The sequence below is a fragment of the Microtus oregoni genome, unplaced genomic scaffold, assembly GCF_018167655.1.
Source record: "Microtus oregoni isolate MIOR12 unplaced genomic scaffold, Mior012 000054F_ref0000373, whole genome shotgun sequence".
In the NCBI taxonomy this organism is placed as follows: domain Eukaryota; kingdom Metazoa; phylum Chordata; class Mammalia; order Rodentia; family Cricetidae; genus Microtus; species Microtus oregoni.
Genome location: NW_024543830.1, coordinates 9,917,722 through 9,930,612, shown reverse-complemented (window position 1 = coordinate 9,930,612; position 12,891 = coordinate 9,917,722). Strand labels below are relative to the sequence as shown.

The 12,891-nt window shown below is 48.7% G+C and overlaps 1 protein-coding gene across 2 annotated transcripts in view; it reads right to left on the bottom strand.

Annotated features, from left to right (window-relative positions):
• The window catches only part of Ngf (nerve growth factor), a 52,331-nt gene extending 39,797 nt beyond the window's left edge, over window positions 1-12,534 (bottom strand). Inside the window, exon 1 of one of the 2 annotated variants that reach the window (XM_041638198.1) lies at window positions 12,425-12,534. The gene's annotated coding sequence lies outside the window, so the exon portion shown is untranslated. Of the gene's footprint in view, window positions 1-11,963; window positions 12,041-12,424 lie in introns of those variants that run through there. The other variant, XM_041638199.1, reaches the window with a different exon arrangement.
• Window positions 12,535-12,891: the final 357 nt, after the last annotated feature.

Sequence of the window (12,891 nt, the reverse complement as noted above, 5' to 3'; positions counted from 1 at the left end):
TCAAAAATGTTAAGTTTGAGATGTCCATTGGCTAGCCAACTGGTTGTGCCTGTAGAGTAGAAGAGCCTAGGGCCCAGGGGAGAGGTCCAGAGCGGAAACAGACATCCAGGATCTTAGGTCGTGTTTAATGATGGGCAGGAATGACATCATCCTGGAAGAGAATGATCTGGAAAATAAAGAGGATTTTGAAGCAAGCTCCAGGGACTTACATTTAGAGGTCAGAAAGAGACAGAGAAGGCAGAAAGGAGACACAGGCGGAGACCCATGAAGGATGAGGAACAACAGTGTCTCCAGGTCATCCTGGAACCATGGTCACATCTGCCTCAAGATGTCCTCAGCCAGGCCACCAGGTCCTCAGGGAATTCCTCAGACTCATCTTTGTTCTGCATCCGTGTGACACCACTGGAGGCACAGGACCCGTGCTGCGGGACAGCAGGTGACTGACAGCTGTCTCTCTTGACCCTTACATGAAGGAGGGTGTGCTAGTAGCCTCACTGATATGTGGGAACACTGACGAGCAGGCAGCTACAGCCATGTATGTCCATCACGGGCATGTCAAGCCCCACCCCTGGAACTAGAACCTGAAAACTCTGGTTCCTTCTTTTGGCCTTTTCCTTAGGGCTCTCGAACTGTTTCCCAGGGCCTGCTTAATTCCCAGCGCAACCATTGCCAGAACACCCCACTACTTCCCAAGTTTCTGGGGGTGCTTCCGCACCTGCTCCTGCTGTTGAGGTAGACAGTGGCTCATGTGTGGTTAGTGACACCCAACCACGAACAGAGGCAATTGTCCCCTGGATTCCCACTTGCCCCATCCAGGCCTTCACCTCTGGCCTCTGTGGCTGTAACTTGGGTGTTTTGTAAATCCATAAGCCCTGGGACTGCTAGTGAATACTATCTTCATCCCATGGATTAAGAAACAGGCTCAGAGAGTTCAGAGGTTTGCCCAGTTTAGATGGTATATTATAAGAACAGATTGTTTACAAAAATGAATGTGCGTTAACCTCTAATCTCTTAAATGTGTCACCAAACTCAAATTATATTGGAAATTTTCTTCCTCATGTAAAATCTTTCCAAACTCATAAAGAAGATGCTGTGGGCAGGCTTGCTGACTTTCCCCTAGCACCCACGATGCAGGTCAAAACTCTACCATTGTACGTAATTCTACAATTGGAAATCATCAACAGAGTTGGAAGGACCAGTAAGTGAGCATTCTGTATACCATGGTGACTTAAAATTACTTTTTTCCCCATAACAAAGACACTAGATAAAGAAATTTTTGAGACATATTTGCTTCTTTGTTGGATCCATGCTTCCTGACACATCTTGCTCTTTTTTGGAAAAATTCAAAATCAAGGACATTTAAAAAAAGTGAAAATGAAAAGAAAATAACCCACTCCTAGCATATTTTTCTTTCATTTCCAAGATCCAGGGATGCTGACGCATGGGCATAAAATCCAGAGTTGGGCTTTGGCATCTGACGTCTTCAAAGGGGCCATGGAAAGCGTTGCCAAGTGTTTTCACTTTTGCTGTGGATGGCTCAGAAACAACACCCTTGAATCCAGATCAAAAAGAAAGGTAATTTGTTTCATTCTCGGCTGCATATCATTTCTGGGACAAGTGATTCCATTTGTCATGGCGAGTTTTAGACACCTTTTCTTTCCTCCTTGTGGCTCAGAAGTCAGCTGGCATTTGCTTCCCCTTGTGTAGCAGCAAAGAGTTGAAACTCTTCTCTCCAGCCTGCCCCACTCCACTCCAACTCCTGGAAGCTCAGCTCCGTATTATCCACCTGCTGGGGGTGGGCCTGGGTCTGATGGGACAAGTGTCTGTCTGTCTTTCGCTCTGACTCTCACTGAAAATGTACCTGCTAGAGTCATTAGTTCTGCAGGGACTGATGGGAAGAAAGGAGTTGGGTACCCTGATGGAACCCCAAATTACCCTGAGGACCAGATCAGTTTCCTTCCTGCCTGACTGTCCTGCAAACTCAAACTGTTTGGAAGGAGTCGGTGTCTGGTCTGGACAGGAATGCTGTCTTTGAGGAGATGTCACAAATAATTCCCCTTGAGTCTTCGTGGTGAAAACTGCCTAGAGGAAGAGCATTTCACTAGAAGAGCTGGAATGAGCCCCGGGGGAGCAAAGAGAGGGAGCCAAATGAGGGGAGCAAGGCTTCAACAAACAAAGAGCCAGGCAGGCTGTCATCACTGATCTGCCCTCAGGGCCATAGCTACCAGGCTCTCAAGGAAATTGGGACAGTCACCTTCCTGGCTCAAGAGTCCAATAACCATTGGGGTCACTTTCTCCAGTGCCCTCTGCTGAGGACCCAAGCAGCCAGGGTCAAGGATCAACTGCTGGTTGTGCTGAGGGCAAAGTTAGGTTTGTCTTACCTGAAGCTGTCACCTCCAGTGTCCACATTGACCTTCCAGCTGCTTTTATTAGGAAAGAAACTTAAACGCTCCAAGAGAGTCATGAGAAAATCTTCAGCCCTCTGGCCTAGTCAGGGATTTCTTTAGAAATTTGACAACTGCCAAAATTGCAATGGTGTTTCAGCCCTGTTATCTTTTAAATATATATACTGAAGTGAAGGATGATCTTTGTAAGAAGAGAAGCTCTCTCCAAAGTCACTGCTCCCCCACCAGGACCAAAGTGACAGGACTAGGAAAGGCCATAGCATCCCTCTGACCCTTACCAGTGACCGAGACAGGTGCCTGGCATCTCTCGCATGGTCACTATCACGGTCACATTTAGGGGAACAGCGTCCAAGTAAGATGGCTCTGCACATGTGAAATGGGGGAGCGGGGCAGGAAGTGAGGTCATCCTTGCTGCTTCTTTGCTGGGTTTGCAGAGCAAATGCAAACCTCAGGTAGAAAGGCATCACAGCTCTGATGAAGATGAGGGGTCACAAGGCAGAAGACCAAGGAAAAGATAGAAGAGGTGATGCAAGAAGATGGAGGGAAGGAGGAGAGGAGACAAAGGAGAGGATGAAGGGGAAAGCAGATGAGAGCGGAGCCACAGAAGCCCCCACCTCGCCAGGGGCAAGCACAGCACCAAGTGCTTCGTTTGCTTTCGTCCTAACCTATGCAGCGTCTCTGTGACAGCGCAATCATTCGACCTTACAGAAGACACCAGCACTTAGAGAAGCAAGGTTACCCAAGACCACACGATGAGCTCCATTTGAACCCCAAAGCTGTCTGCTTCAGCGCCCCTCTCTTTTCTATAACAGTCTAACACTGTCTTCTGTGCCAATGACTTTCAATGCTTTTCTTTTTTAAAAAACTATAGCTCATAGTTTGAGTAGAAAACGTTTCCCATTATTAGCCAATGGGAACACTTCCACATGTACAGAAACTGACAACTGCAAACAAGATTTCAGTGCTACTCCCAATGTGTATTGCTTTTAAAATCTTTCACCCAGATCTATCTATCCATCCTTCCTCCCTGCCTTCTTCTCTCTCTCTTTCCCTTTCTTTCCCTCTCCCCCTTTCTTCTCTCCCTATCTCCCTTCACATTACTGAGAATGGTACAATTAAAATCATCTCCAAGTCTCCCAACGGGTCTCACTCTGGATTTTGGAAAGCATTCTCCTTCCTCTACACAGCTGGTCTGAAGTCTTCCTCGGCCTTCTGCTGGTCCCCGTGGGCGCGAGCAGGGTCTTGCACTGAGCACACTCCTAATTGTGTACTCTGATTATCCTTCTGCCAAGGGGACATCATTGATAAGCTATCTCAGAAATTAGAACTATCTGACCAAGCCACTGCGTTGGCAAAGAGTCAGCCCAGGAAACCATCCAGAGGACACAATTGCTGATCGCAGGCTCCAGCGGGTGATATTTTAGGCGGTTTGATGCATGCTTTTCTACAAAAGAGACCATTTCCTCTGCTTTCAGAAACTAAAGAATTCATCTGCTCCATGAGGCCACGTGTAGTCACCAGCTAATAATACATGCTAAGGGACAAGAAAAGGACAGGGCTTGTGGGACTCTGGCCTTTCATGGCAAGAGCAGAATCGTCTCTCTCCACTCTCAGCATCTGACGTTGTGTTGTTTTTAGGGGTGTGTGCCACCCTGCTTTAGGATTTGGGGGTGATTCTATCTGATGCTGAGGGGCAGTGGCTGGGATGGCTAAATCAGATTAAGTCATGGAAAGTGAACTCCAGGTCAGGTGTGGCTGTGCGCAAGTCAAGCCCGATGAGCTGGGGACTGGTGACTTCACTCTAAGAAATGTGCACAGTAATTGAGAAAACATGTTCCTGTGATGTCCTCATGCAAAAATCCAGATTTGTGAATTTTTTTTTATTCCTAAGAATTCCTTGAATATTTTCTGTGCATGTCTGTACAGACTCCTGGGCACAACTTTTAACTTAGTATACTACACACATACACACACACACACACACACACACACACACATATATTTTTCTTTTCCTGCGATGGCTTGGCTTTTAAGGGGTGGGATTCTGATGAGGGTGTTGGACAAGCAGCCACAGGCCCTAGAGAGAAGCAGGAAAGGACCAGAGAGCCTATACCTAGCTCTTGTGCTTTTAGGGATCAGACGAGGTAGGGCAGCCTGGGTCCCGGAAAAGCAGCTAGCTGAATGCTGGATTCTGAGAGGGACCCATGGGAGTCAATCCAGCCCTGCCTTCTTACCACCTCAGCTTCTAATAGCTTTCCCCACACAAGCATCAACAGAAAGAGTTGGTGTCACAGGCTTTGTTGCTAGGGCTTCCTAGCCGGTGTCTGCCCTCTGCAGCTAGTACTCTGCCCCCTTCTCACAGATGAGAGAACCGAGGCTCACTGAGCAGAACTCAGAGAAGTTGGAACAATACAAAGCCCATTCTAATGGATTTTGACTCTTGATTTCCATAAAACCCCATAACCCCCCTTCCCGAGACTTCCAGGATCTCCTGGCCCTTTACCTCCTCTCCATTTAGAGCTTAGGACCACTCAATTCTTACTCCTTTGGGAGATGGTAACTACTCCGAAAGTGAGAGTTTGGAACAAAAGATTAAGAGCTTTCTCACAGATTTTGTTTGAGCCACCAGGATTTACTTTATCCCCTAGGACTGGAGACTGAGCCTCAGGCCTGCCGCTGACCTCTGATCCGCCTTTACAGTTTACTTTGAGTAAAGGTTTCACTATGTTGCCCAGGCTGGCCTTAAGTTCACTCTGTACCCACGCAGGCCTTGAGTCTTTGGTTCTAGTAGTTCAGAAATGACAGGCCTATGCCAGAAGGCCCAGTGTGGCAGCTTGAAGGAGAATGTCCCCATAGGCTCAGAGGTTTGTTTACTTGGTCCCCTGGTGATGATGCTGTTTGGGTCAGTTTAGAAGATTTGGCCTTGCTGGAAGAATATGTCACTAGGGATGGGTTTCGATGTTTAAGAACCACACGCCAATCCCGGTTTGTTCTCTCTGTTTTCTGCTTGCTGGTGGAGCTGTAAGCTTTCACCTGCAGCTGCCACGCCTGCTGCCTCTATTGCAATAGACTCCCACCCCCTGGAACCATAAACCACACAAACGCTTCTCTACGTTATCTTGGATGGTGTTCTATCACAGCAACAGAAAGGTAAGGAGCACGGCACTTCATGGGGACATTTTGACAAAATGATACATTCAAACTTAGTTTTGATTATTCAAACAATTGTAAATTTTGGCTGCACTGGACCTACAATCCTGAAAGATAGTAGGCCTATCCCCTCACAATGGGGCGTGCGGCTTTAGTTTTCGGTGGCTCCTAGTCCACTGTGGGCTGGTGTATGAACTGGTGAGCCTCAGGAGCAAGTTTTCACTCGATCCGTGTTACACAATTACGTGTTTGTCACATGTCCCCCACAGTGCCCCACTGAGAGGAGCATCGTCTTTTAAAAGGCCAGTTGAAAGAATGAAATCAAATGCTAACCGTGGAGGCAGCAGCTGCCTACGTCTGAGAGCTTGCACTCAGATGCCTTATCTTTTCTTATTCTCCCTGTAACTGTGACGAGGTACTTACAATCTTAGACATGCAGAGGGGTTGTTAGGCAGTGAAGGGAACCAAAGCACCCGTAAAACTACCAGGAAACATGGCGATTCTCAAGAGAGGCCTTATTTCAAGAGAACAGTCTAATGTTTTCTGGCAGTAAAGTCTGAAGAGCGTTTGGCTCCAAAAGAAAATTCCAGACAAATATCTATTGGCCTCTTTTTGCTCAGATACGATGAGGAAGACAGAACTCAGAAGATGAAATGTTTGGCTGGAATCTCATCCAAGTGAGAATGTTAATTACACACGGGTCTTTTCAAACCCAATCACACAAACGAGTAAATGCCTGGAGGAGACTTCAAGGCCATCAAACGATTTCTTGTCCCCGAACCCAGCAAAGTGTTCTATAGACAGAGACACATGAAGCTCACACGTGATGCTGACCTACTCCAGATGAAGGCACCACAGAGGGAGGTTAGCCCCTACAATCCAGACTCTCCTCACCCTCCACGTGGAGAAAGAGCTTTAGCCAGGGAAGCTCCTGTTGTGCCAGGCTCTTTGGTGTTCCAGCCACACAAACCAAGCTGGGCATAGCAGCCAGACCACAGTGATGTCTACTTTGTACACAGGAAGGGGAGGAAACTGGTCCTCTGCTCTCCATAGAGGGATGCCTCCTTTTCTGATTAATTAGCTGAGCATCTTTCAGGTAATGAGAAAACAGTATGATGTCTTCCTTCTCTCAGTGTGTGTGTGTGTGTGTGTGTGTGTGTGTGTGTGTGTGTATAATTGTATTTTTTTAAAACTCACGATCATAATGCAGAGGGAACCTGTCCTTCCTGGCATCTCCCACGTGCCATGGAGGATTTAACTCAAGGTTATTCATAAGGATGAGGCAGTACCTCCGTCTGCTGGCGTCTGAGCCAGGTCGACTCAGATCCAAAAATGGGGTATCATTTCACCAGTCTGAGCAGGGAAAGAGCTGCAAGTCACTTCATGAGTAACGATGCTGAAGCCACAGAGTTGGCTGTAAACCACAGGTCTGATGTGACACTTCCCCCTTCTCTAATATGGGCAGGCTGAGTTCTCGCCTCTTCCAGGAGGGACTGTTGTCTCTGAGCTTTCTTAGGAACAGCCGGGAGAGCAACAACCCTCACTACTGAAGGAACAGCCAAAGGAAACAGGAAAACTCGGCTGTGGCCTTGCATGAATGCTCTCTCCCCTTTCGACGGCTTAGGGGTGAGCAGAGACTATGTGCCTTCTATAATAGCCTCCAAGATAGCAAAATACCTTGTGGTTACTGGGAAACTATTCCAGTAGCAGTGGGTTGTAACTGCCCAGCATGGGGTAGCTTCGGAGCCAAACCTGGGCTGAGCATTCCAGTCGACTTCATAGCCAGATTCAGCCACTCATCCAGATTCCACCTGCAAAAAGGCACCCGGGCCGTGCCAAAGCTTCTCAGGCTGCTCGCTTTTCACGGAAGTCCTGACTGTCTGCCTCTGACTCACACCCCTACCCATAAAAAGACTTGCTGCACGTGCAAAAGGTCTGCCAGACTCTTGGGCAACTCAGGAAGCATTGTAGCTAGTCCTACCTGGCAGATGTCATCATCAGCTTAGCCTTAGCCTCATTTGTCGTCCTTTAAATAGCCCATGCCCCACCACCCCGTGTGTATGTGTGTGTGTGTGCGCGTTCAAGCGTGTGAGCACACGCGCACATGCAAACGCATGTGCAGTGTTTTCCTCTTCCCTCTTCAGCTTACTTTTTTTTTAAATTTATTTATTTATTAAAGATTTCTGTCTCTTCCCCGCCACCGCTTCCCATTTCCCTCCCCCTCCCCCAATCAAGTCCTGCTCCCTCCTCAGCCCAAAGAGCAATCAGGGTTCCCTGCCCTCTGGGAAGTCCAAGGACCACCCACCTCCATCCAGGTCTAGTAAGGTGAGCATCCAAACTGCCTAGGCTCCCACAAAGCCAGTACGTGCAGTAGGATGAAAAACCTATTGCCGTTGTTCTTGAGTTCTCGGTAGTCCTCACGGACAGCTTACTTTTTTGAAACAGGGTGTCTCACCGAGCCTGGAGGTCACCCATCTGGCTAGACTAAGTCACGGCAAGTCCCAAGGATGCACTTGGTCCTGCCTCCGTGGCGCTAGAACTCAGGCTCACGTAACCACACCTGGCTTTGAGATGGGCACTGGAGAGTTGACGCTTGGTCCTCATGCTCGCACAGCAAGCGCTTCATCAACCGGTCCTTCTCTTTTCCATTTGATCTCATTAAGAACCAACTAAAAAATCTAAGCACATTAATTTACTCTTCTATTTCTACTAAGTTTTGGATAAGTAGGAAAATTGTGTTCCAATATATCCCCCAGAAATGCTCTTCTTATCCATTTGAACTATAAATAAACAAGGGGTTCTACTTTGTTTTTGTCCCCAATTGAAACCTTGGGGCAGAGGTGAGGATAATGTGAGCTGTTCTATTTGAGATTGTCACCAGTGCCTCTAGCAGCATCTCTTTCATGCAGCATCCCTAGCTTATTCTTCAGATGGCAATTTTTTATTCTCCTTGCCCTCACAGCGTGGCAAGTTTTATTCATTGGCGATCAACATGTGCTCATATTGTATTACTAGTTGTCAGGGCAGGTGATCAGCATGTACTCACGTTGAATTACATGTTGTCAGGGTTGAGAGTAGAAGGCTTCCTGCTTTAGGAAGGGCACCTCCTACTGCCAAAGTATAACTTCTTTAACAAGGAAAGATTTTCTTCAGTGTTGGGATCTCTCTCTGCCTGTGCTTTCAACAGCATATGGGTGGCAGGGGAGATACCCTGTTCTGATATCCCTATCTTTCCTCCACTCTTTCTGCTTTTCTTCTGGGTCATTTTCAGTGAAATTTCAGTCACAGAAAGCAGAGGGTGACACCTGGCAGGGTCATAACACTGAGGCTCCTTTTGATGGAGGCACTAAGTCTGATACGCAGCTATTCAGAGGACAATGACTGGGGCTGCTGAAGTCCCAATCCTATGACGATATCATAGAAGCCTCAACAGAAGGGCGTGGTTTTTTTCCATTCCCAAGTTACATTCTTAACTGTAAGCACCATTTATACATGGAGGCAAACTCAGATGACATCGTGACTTCTGACATTTAGAAGGTAAGGCAGGGACACTGAACTTCCTGTGTGTGTAGAGTGGTTACACTTAACCAAGAATGGCCCTGATGTGTCAATGGCTCCATTGACAAGTGGCACCATGCAGTACATCACTCAGATTTCATGAGGTTAATGACTTGCTCATAGTCATAGACTGTTGCCTTCCCTTTCTTACAACTTAAAAACTACCATTGGAAGGTTGCTCAAAATACAGGAAAAATTAACCAAGAAACCGATCTCCATCTTTAAATTTGATTCTCCCTACAGTCTAAGGCCAACAGTCTACATAAATTCCTCAAAAAAGCATTATATTGTCCACAGAAGAGTAAAGAAAACACAATAGCCCCAAGCAACTATGCCCCAAGCCTCTATAGTGAATTCTCATTTTTCCAGTACTGTCTAAACCTTGTGACTGAAGGACTATTCCCTTGGCTGAAAATGAAACATTGCCACGTTATGCACTCCCTGTTGGAAGGCCAGTGATTCCAAAGCCTCGATTTCTCTATTTTGAACATTAGTCTTAGAGTTATCTACATCTCACAATTTGGTATCAGGAATCATAAGCATAACCATATCCCCACTGTCAAGAAGCAAACATCGCAGGAAATGGTTAGGACGGGTTTGGGTTCCTCTTTATTTATCTGGCTGACGTCACTATGACACAACACAAAGCCCCTCATGGTTAATCTTAGAACTGGCTAAGCTTGAGAGAGAGAGAGAGAGAGAGAGAGAGAGAGAGAGAGAGAGAGAGAACTAGAGAGAGCAGCAGTGTATAAGATATGAAAAGTGCCAGTTAGAGAAAGAAAAGAGACACTTTCTGGAAACACGGGTCTTATGCTTCTCAGATGACCTGACTTCTCAGCAAACCTTCTACTTCCTGTCTGTGGATGGCCTGCTCTGGATACTGAGGTGCCTGGGTGTTCTTATTAGGAGAAGGCAAATGGCCGGGACTCTGGCTCAGTCTCTTACTGCTGTGTGGCGTCTAGGCACAGCTTGGTTACATTCCTAGCAAAGAAGAGCAGTAGCTGTATTCTCTGTTTCCCCTGCAGCTCGGAGACCCTGTGCTCCACAAGTGAGCAGCTGTCAGGCTCAGTACTCCTTTAGAAGTGTGTGATTTTCTCATCAGCTGAATCTCAGTAACGATGAGAAACTTCCCTGGGGCTCCAGCCCTGCCCTGCCCTGCCCTAGTCTCCTTGCTGATGTTGGCAGCTGGGGCCCCCTTTCTGGTCTGGGCACAGAGTTCTCCCTGGAGGAGAATGGAGCATGAGGCCTCATCCCTTCCTCTCACTGCCCTCAGGGCATGGGGGTTGGGAGGTGAATAAAAGGAGAAAGTGAAAGCCCATTCCTTGCTAAAGGTTCAAAGTAAACAATTGAGAGTCACCAGCAGGGGTGACTGTCCTAAACCAATGACTTTCTGATGAGCCTGGGCTGCTTGGGATGGCTGTCCAGGGATAATGGTGATGTCAGCTGGCTATAAAACCCTCTGAGTCACTCCTATAGCTCTGTCAAATCGTGTGCCCCATGCCCCAGAGTCCCTGACTTCCTATATGTGTTACCTCTTATCACCTTCCCTTGGAAGCTTCTCTCTCTCTCTCTCTCTCTCTCTCTCTCCTCTCTCTCTCCACCTACCTAAAATATTGGGGGAAATGATAGGGAAGGGACAGGAGAATGTATCATTAAACCATCCTCCTTTAACTGCCTAGTACAAGAGCCATTCAAGTCTACTGCATGTCAGTACCAGCCGTGCTGGCCTCAACCCCCAGACCATCCTCTCCTATAGATACTTGTCCCCTATCAAACCCTGGGAAGACTGTCTATGATGATTAGTACTCAGATGACCAGGCTGACACATGCCTTAATCAACAGATGAAACCCATTGGGCTTAATATGGCCCGTGACTCGGCAGAGAGAAGGTTCATGTGGTTGGGGACTGTAACACCGGTTACTTCAGAAGGGTGGCAGGGGCCAACTGTACAGACCTATCTGACCGATATAACACAGTTTCAGGAGTTTGGGACCCTGGGAAGAAGTTGTTGGGGGGGCTCACCGTGGCCCTCCATGCCAGATGAGCTGGTAAGGTTCAGTTGGCCCCGACTACAGGGACAGTGAATTGGCATGGGCAGAGAGAGTATGTCAGGAGGATGGATGCAGAGCAGGCAATACATCAAGTGCCTCCCCCCCTCCCCCCAGGTTTCCACTGGTCTCCCATGACAGATGGGGCAGAAGCACCCAGGACAGCAGTATCTTGGTTTGCAGCTGAGAACGTGCACTGAGTTTCCCTTAATACCCACAGCACCCAAAAGACTTTGCTGTAATACACTTGAATGCGTGAAACACCCATAAATTATCCTTCAAACTGCTACAATTCTCAGCCTGGAACAATTGGAAAAACCAGCCTAGCAAGCAGGCGCTTCTTGAAATCTCTGAAGTAAACCTGACGAAAAAGGTCAAACCAAAAACACCTTCCTTAAGAATCTCAGAAAGTTTTTATGAAAACAAGAACATTGTAATCCAACCGAACTAACTAAACCTCATGTTTATGTTGGCTTCAAGTTGCAACACTCTGACCCCAGAGTCCTCTATCTCCCTCCGCTGCAGCTTCTCTGCCAGAACCCAGGAGCGGCCGCTGCCCTTCCCCATGCCCGGTGCCAGCCTCTGCCACACCTGGCAGCAGACAGCTGAGTGTACTGGGTGACCCAAGCAGTGGGGCTACGCCTTGAGATACCCAGCAGGCCCCGCCGAGGGCTCTGGTGCTCAGAACCTCGGCACTTGGAACCCAAGCTCCCTGAATCAACCCCTGGCACCCACAACCTATACTCTGAACCCTGCGATAAGCATTGAGTCTAGCGCGCCCTGGGCGGCAGGTCCTCTTACCCAGGGGCAGCGTGGCACTCTCGGGACTCTGCGCACTCCCCAGCCGGCGCGCTGAGCACTCTCCCTCCGCTGCGCCGGCTACTGCTCAGCCACCCCAGCGCGCTCTCAGCACGCGCATCCCTCTCTCCAGGCTCTCTCTTGAGCGCTGTTCCCTTCTAGCCCGAGAGCTTAGGCAAGGCAGTACTATTTCTGCAGGCGCCAGTGTTGACTTTGGGATTTCCAGATATCCTGGGACAGCGAATTTCACGACTAGAAAGACCCTCACTCCCTTCGCCTCCCTTGCTTGCCCATGAACTCGCGTTCCTACATCTACTCCGGGCACTTATTTCAGGGCTGCGTTTCAACCCACAAGATCTCGCCAGACAGAGATCCACGCATACCGTCCCGAGGAGCCCAGCAACCTCAGCCCGCCGCACCGCGCTGCACCCCTGTTGGATTCGGCTCAGTGCAGCCTGACTCACCGATGCGCTCCCCTCGGGCTCCCGGCGCTCTCTGCTGTGCTGGAGTACAGAACTGCTATAACAGGCTTCTTGAATGTATTTAGCCCCTCCTCCCTGGCTCGAGTCACACCCTCTCCAAATCCTGCCCCCCACCCACCCCACCCCTCCCTCCCGGCCCCACCCCCACCCCCAGCCCCGCACCTGCTGTGACTGTACCCAAGGTGCCAGACTGCAGGGGTCCTGGTGACAAGGGATGGATAGCTCCAGGAGGGCTGGTGGGACCTAGCCAAGAAAAGACAGCCAGGGAAGGATTCAAACCTTCTGAGGTCAAATGAAAATACATCGGGTTCGCCTTGGCAGAGGGAGAGTTTCTAGGGCACCAGGCAGGGTAGTTGGTCCCACACACCAATGAGCAGGCAGGCTGAGCAGGGCATGAGTTGCTTGACCGACTTAGAGTCTCTTCACCTTCTGCCCTGGCTCACTCACTG